Here is a 7,277-nt window from a genome sequence, read left to right as displayed (position 1 = left end):
AACCTTCTCCCGGGAGTCCCCAAAGCCATCTGGTCGATTGTCCACCTAAAATCAAACATAGGATCCAGTGTCTTTTCTATCATAATATTAGAATCTGGCCAGTGGCACTCGATCACCCTCTACCATAGCTAGAGAGCCTTGGACTGTGTATGAGACTGTTTCTATTATCTTCCTGAAAAACAAAAGGTAAACTTTGTCTCTATCTTATTAGATACAAATAAAGCACAGAGAACTAAATTTGTCTGTCATCCGATCATATATCTGCCTACATAAGAACCAACTATATGAGACATGGTAAAGCTTGGGAGAGAAAGCCTCTCCCCCTCTGGGCATCTTCTTATCACTACAGGTTGAATGTCCCTTCTTTGAAATGCTCGGGACCAGAAGCGTTTTGGATTTTTTTGAATTTCAGAGTTTTTTGGATTTCTGAATATTTATATATACATAATGAGATATCTGGGGGATGAATCCAAGTCTAAACATGAAATCCTTTTATGTTTCATATACACTTTACAAACATAGCTTGAAGATAAATTTACACAACATTTTTGTGCATAAAACAGTTTTGTGCATAAAATAATTTTGTGCATAAAACAGTTTTGGCTGCAACCCGTCACATGAAACCAGCTGTGAAACTTTCCACTCGTGGCGTCATGTCAGCATTCAAAAAGCTTCAGATTTTGAAGGATTTCAGATTTCAAATTTTCAAATTAAGATGCTCAACCTATATTATTTCCCAAGTATTTCTGCAAAGGATACTGGAGTGTGTGAGTAGTGTGGCCATGGTGCCTGACGGGCTCAATCAACCTGGGGCTTTCACTGAGATTCCTGGAATATCAACCTCCAATTAGACACCACATTGGACAGAAGAGCCAGAAGCAATCTAGCTGCTCAAGGTAGATGAGAGTAGAGCCAGAGTTCAGCCTTGCACTGACCTCCAGGTACTGGAGAGAATGGCATTATTCACAAAAATGCCTTATCTTATACACTCTGGACGGGGAAAGACAACCCTGACACCAGCCATCACAAACGACAGAAGAATGAGGCTGCCAGAATGATTAAGAGATTCTACGTGGATAACTGACCTCAGGGAAGTAAGCAGCCAGGGAGGTGTGCAGAAGGCAGATTAAAGTTTGACTGATTCTTAGAAACAAAAACATGAGATCTTAGAACAAAGCAGCTGAAGTGATTAGGCAACAGAGATATAAATAAGAGACAGCAAAGAATAAAAGGTCCTTTGTCCCTGGGGAGCCCTGTTGAAAGTCTGGTAGGTCCCCATTGTTTTTTAGCAGAGAACTACTGACAAGAGGAAACAGATCACATCACAGGAGTAACAAGAGAGCAGGCATGACTGTGAACACTGGGGTCCAAATAACTCTCACTTTTGCCAGTTTTCTCAGCTCTCAGGAATGCTGAGTGCCACCTGCAAGCTGACTATAGCAATAGTCACATGGTCAGCTTCCCCAGTCTCTCTCCACTCCTCAAGGCCCAGAAAGAAAGAAACCTCTCCATCTTCTGTTTGCCTAGTAAATGGAGGAACAGGATGGAGAAAGTTAGCCCTAAGGGAGACTGAGGGGTATGGAAGGAAGTTCCAAGTGTCTGTCCAGTTAGGACTCAAAGTTCAGTCAGATCTGTGAAAGAGAATTTGTAACAAAACCCAGGTTAGTGACCGACTCCCTTCTGGGATCTGAAAGATGTTACTTGGATCTCAGTATAGCTAAAATAAACACTGCATTACCAGGTGCATACTAAAATCCCTAATAATGTCTCTAGATAAAGTGGTATCAACTGAAAAGATTAGGACACAGTTTAACTGGTGGTCAGGTGAGTTAAATAGAATATGGATTGCCTGCAGCATGATTTAACTATTGCCCCCAAAACATCCCGAGTTTACTTTCAAAACGTCTACCAACTAATTTCCCAAACAGTTGCACCCTATTTGATAAAACTTAGGCTGCAGCAGCCAAATGTCCTGCACTTCTTTCTTGATTTTATTTATTTTTATTTATTTATTTTGAGTCAGAGTCTCACTCTGTCGCCCAGGCTGGAGTTCAGTGGCGTGATCTCGGCTCACTGCAAGCTCCCCCTCCTGGTTCATGCCATTCTCCTGCCTCAGCCTCCCGAGTAGCTGGGACTACAGGCATGCGCCACCACGCCCGGCTAGTTTTTTGTATTTTTAGTAGAGACGGGGTTTCACCGTGTTAGCCAGGATGGTCTTGATCTCCTGACCTCATGATCCGCCTGCCTTGGCCTCCCAAAGTGCTGGGATTACAGGCGTGAGCCACTGCACCCGGCCACCTTCTTGATTTCTTAATTTGCTTTATGATTGGCACAAGCTCTTCCCACTATTCCCCTTACATACCCTTCCCTCCCCAACTCTAAACACATTCACACATACACCTTCAGCCTGGAAGCCCCTGTAACAATATTAGCTCCCCAGTGGAAAGAAAATGAAAAACAATTTCAGGCTTACCTTTAAATTCCTGATTTTCGCCACTTTGCCATCAACTTCCACAATAATTCTTCCCCCTTCTTTGGTCTCCCTAGAAACAAGACCCAAACTCAGAAGAAATGTTGCTTTTCTTTTTAAATCAAGAAAAAAGAAGCTGAAACCAGTGCTAGTGGGACAAAATATTTCCCTACTGCTGTACCCTTAAGAGAAGTGTCTGCCTCCATAAATGGCTGTAAGTGTCGCGTCAAGCAATCCCCTAGCTGGCATGCTTCCCTGGATCTTCACAATTTGGCTCTGGAACAGCTCACATTCACATTTAGTACCTTCTATGTGTGAGGCACTGTATTAGGTGCACTACATATTGTTCTTCATCTTATGCTATCCTCCTACATACCCTCCTGACATACTTTGCTAACATATCATTTTTACAGAGGACTAAAGCTGAGAGAAATTATGTAACTTGTCCAAGGTCACACAGCTATCAGTGACAGAGCTAGGATTTAAACTCATATTTGTCAGACCACGAAGCCTAGGCTCTGAATTATACCTTAAAGTCAGGCTTAGAAACCCTAGAGAGTGCAGGGAGCAGTGGCTTGCACACATAATCCCAACTACTTGCAAGACTGAGAGGCAGGAGGACTGCTTGAGCCCAGGAGTTCAAGGGTGCAGCAAGCTATGATCACGATACTGCACCCCAACCTGAGTGACAGAGCAAGATCTCATCTCTCAAAAGAAACTCGAGAGAGCATCCTTGGCCCAGCATATAACACAGCATCATCTCTCATTTTCCGTAGCATTTTGAGCATGGATATTGCCAAAAAAAAAAAAAAAAAAAAAAAGTATTGGAATCCTCTCAGCTGAGACCCTGAGAATATATTTCTCAAATCCTTTCCTTATATCTTCTTAAATTAGAAGGAGGGCCAAGATCCTCAAGAATCTTCCTATGTTGCAGTTATGTGGTAATACTGCTAACAACTAAACAATCTCTACACTCACTTTAATGGGCTTAAGCCAGATGACCCACACACCTGATGCCTATCTTTTTTCATAATATAAAAAGTCACAGCTAAAGTACTCATGACCAAAATGTTAACAGATGAGAATTAAATTAATTAGTACATCCTCCACTACAATGAAAGTTATCAATTAAATTACTCCTAGCCTAGAACCTGAAAGTTGAGACAATACCTTCAGTCTTATTTTTTATCCTTCCTCAGGCTTCCCAGGCTGTGACCTAGAGGACTAGGGGTAGGAGAAGCACAGTGAGACAGGGGTCTTTAGATTTAATTTTATTTATTGATTTATTTAGAGACAGGATCTCACTCTGTTGCCCAGGCTGGAGTGCAGTGGTGCAATCATAGCTCACTGCAGCCTCAATCTCCTGGGCGTAAGCATTTCTTCCACCTCAACTTCCCAAGTAGCCAGGATTACAAGTACGTGCCACCATGCCCAGCTAATTTTTTTTTTTTTTAATTTTTTGTTGACAGAGATTGGTATTGAACTCCTGGGTTCAGGCGATTCTCCTGCCTCAGTCTCCCAAAGTGCTGGGATTACAGGCATAAGAAACAGTGCCTGACCTCTTGTAAAACTTTTAAAAACCAGACAGCCAAGCACAGGGGTCTGAGGAATAAAAATTGTTGTATTGTTTTATCAAATGTTCATAAAAATCATTGAAGTAGCTATCCCTATTTTACAGACTTAAACAAAAGCAAAAAAAGTTATATAGGCTTCCTGTCATCGTCGTCGTCGCCGCCGCTGCTGCTGCTGCTGAGGCCGGAAGATCGAAAGGCAGCGGTGTAGGGAGACGAGGGAACGAGAGGAAGCCAGCGAGGAGCGCGCAGAGCACGCTTTTCCGCCCGCCCGAGGGGCCAGAACAGACCCGCCCGGCGCCGCCGCCTACCAGCCACACAAAGCCCAGAGCCCGCGCCCACAGCCATGTCCTCCTCCGCCGGCAGCGGCCACCAGCCCAGCCAGAGCCGCACCTTCCCACCCACACCGTGGCCATCAGCTACCTCATGACTACAGCACGACGCCCAAGGGGACGCTCTTCTCCACCACACCAGGAGGAACTCTTTGTATCATTTCTGATACAAAGTTTCTGTTGGATCTTCGCAGTTATCCCATGGCTAGGACCCCACCCTGCCATCTGCCCAATATCCCAGGAGTCACTAGCCCTGGCACCTTAACTGAAGACTCCAAAGTAGAAATCAGTAATCTGAACAACCCTGACAGGAAACATGCAGTTGGGGGTGGTGCTCAGTTGGAGATGAACATGTGACTCTCCTGCAAGGATTAGAAGAAAAGCAGTAACAGAGACACCTGAATGCACCTGATTTGGCCAATAGGCTCAACAGTAAAAAGACAGAAGAGGCAATACCAGCAGTCCCCATTACAGTCTCCACCTCCCACTTCTCTGAGTGCCAAAGATGATGGGAAGATAAGCTTCATCTGACCATTTCTTCTCCCTGTCTCCTATTCCCCTTCCCAGTTAAGTTAGATTGAAGGCCCTTGGTGTATTTTCTGTAGAGCTAAGGCATCCCTTAGAGGAAAACAGTTAAATTCTGGCTTTCCTAGTTTTCTTTCTTTTTTTTCTTTTTTTTTAGACAAAGTCTTGCCCTGTCGCCCAGGCTGGAGTGCAGTGGCATGATCTCGGCTCACTGCAACCTCCGCCTCCCTGGGTTCAAGCGATTCTCCTGCCTCAGCCGTCCAAGTAGCTAGGACTACAGGTGTGTGCCACCATACCGGGCTAACTTTTTGTATTTCTAGTAGAGACGGGGTTTCACCATATTGGCCAGGCTGGTGTCGAACTCCTGACCTTGTGATCCGCCTGCCTCGGCCTCCCAAAGTGCTGGGATTACAGGCGTGAGCCACCGTGCCCGGCCTCCTAGGCTCTCCTTTAATGAGTCACCCTCATACCCCACAATTTTGTCCCAAACCCAATATCAACCTACAACTGCCTGGCTTCTTGTTGTTGTGCTTGGGAAGAAATGGGGAAGTCTGAGGAAGGGATACAGAGCCTTGGTGGGCCTAACACCATTCATGTTCCTTACCCTCTGTCTCTCCTCCCTGTATCCCACCTACGGTTCAGTGTTGCAAGATTCTGGGCTTGGGTCTTTAAAACCAGCAGGGGAAAATGATAAAAAGAGAGCTGCTTTTCCTTTTACCTTGAGGTATTTGTCCCTTGGGACAGAGCACAGTTTGTGCAACTCTGGTAGCATTACCCTGTGACACTGTTTTGAGGTCCACTTCCCTTCTTTCTTCTGGGAGGAATGTCTTCTGTCTTTGGTATTACAGTTCATCTTCCCATTCTTTTACTTAGCACATTTGTGCAGTCATTTTTAACTCTGTACATCAGAAGAGAGCCCTTGGTAACCAGTCTTGCTCTTCTTCTGCCATTCCTCCCTGCTTGCATCTTGTTGCTGGCAGAGTCCTCTTGTACTTCAAGAAAGCAAAGTGATTTTGTCAGCTCCTAGAGCAGGTCCATACCAAGTAATAGAGGCACTTTGGCCTCCACTTGGTGGGTAAGGTCTGATCATAGTATTGTGTCAGATAATGCCTAAGAATGACCTCTGAAGAGCATTGACCCATTTGAGTACCCGGTCTCAGTAGTCATTTTTAAGTCCAGTTAGCATTGTGATAGTTGTTCTCAGATTGCAGTTCCTTATGTTTTGAGTTTGAAGTTGATTTTCAGAATGTTCTTAGAAAATAACTGCATTTTTTTTCCTTTGTGGATCTGCTTTGTTTGGCTGCTGGGATAGATAAGCATGGGCTTAAAAAATGTGTTCCTCCCAATTTTCTTACCTTTCCTATCATACTCTGAATTTCCCTCCCTACCTCGCTCTCTGTCTTCCTCTCTCCTTCCTTTCTCTCTACCTGGCCATTTTTCAAATTTACATCAAAGATACCTCAAGTGTTACCATCTGAGAATATCTGTCACTCCTCTTATCTAAGAAGTGACCTTTTATTTTTAAGATGACTACAGACCTATTTTTAAATATGTTTTCAGTACCATTTTGAACAGCAACTTTTCAATTAAACAACTTCCAGTGTTAGGAAGGTGAGAAATGTTCATAGGCGAGTCTGCTGTTCTATGTCACCATCTTTTGTCTCTCCTCATTCCCCAGGAGCTCTTTCCTTTCCCCTCCAGTTTTGGGTGTGCATGTTTGGAGTTTGTAGTGGGTGGTTTGTAAAACTGGACCATTCTGCCTTGTTATGGGTTGTCCGTGAAAGACTCATTCTTTTCTCTGACCCTTTAGCTTTTGCATTCACCCTCCTTCCCACCTACCTCTCCTGGGACTATTGACAGGCATCATAATCCCAGGAGAATGACTCCCCTCATAAAAAGACTAAAGCATCCATCCCCTCATAGTTAAGTAGCCACTGGTGTCCTGGGAATTTCTGGTTGGATTTGGTGCCCTGAACTTTCTTAGAAATCAGATCCCAGGGTGAGAGTAACAGGCCATTTGGCCACGAAAGAAACCTGTTTGTCTTCCTTTTGAACTATGAAAAGATCCTGTTTGTGAACACATTTTAGAAAGAAGAGAGGATGTATGCAGAACTTTGTTCTGTTTTCTGCTACAAAAATGTGAATAGTTCAGAGTGAAAACCTTTTGTGATGGCTGTCTCTCAGGAATAAGCTGGATCGCCAATGTTTTGGGGATGCTTTGAGTCTCAAAAATTGATAATCAGAAAAGTATCTTTTGCCGGGCGTGGTGGCTCAAGCCTGTAATCCCAGCACTTTGGGAGGCCGAGACAGGCGGATCGCAAGGTCAGGAGATCGAGACCATCCTGGCTAACACGGTGAAACCCCGTCTCTACTAAAAAA

Source organism: Colobus angolensis, unplaced genomic scaffold (assembly GCF_000951035.1).
Source record: "Colobus angolensis palliatus isolate OR3802 unplaced genomic scaffold, Cang.pa_1.0 Scaffold199, whole genome shotgun sequence".
NCBI classification, from domain to species: Eukaryota; Metazoa; Chordata; class Mammalia; order Primates; family Cercopithecidae; genus Colobus; species Colobus angolensis.
Note: the sequence above shows the minus strand (reverse complement) of the source record.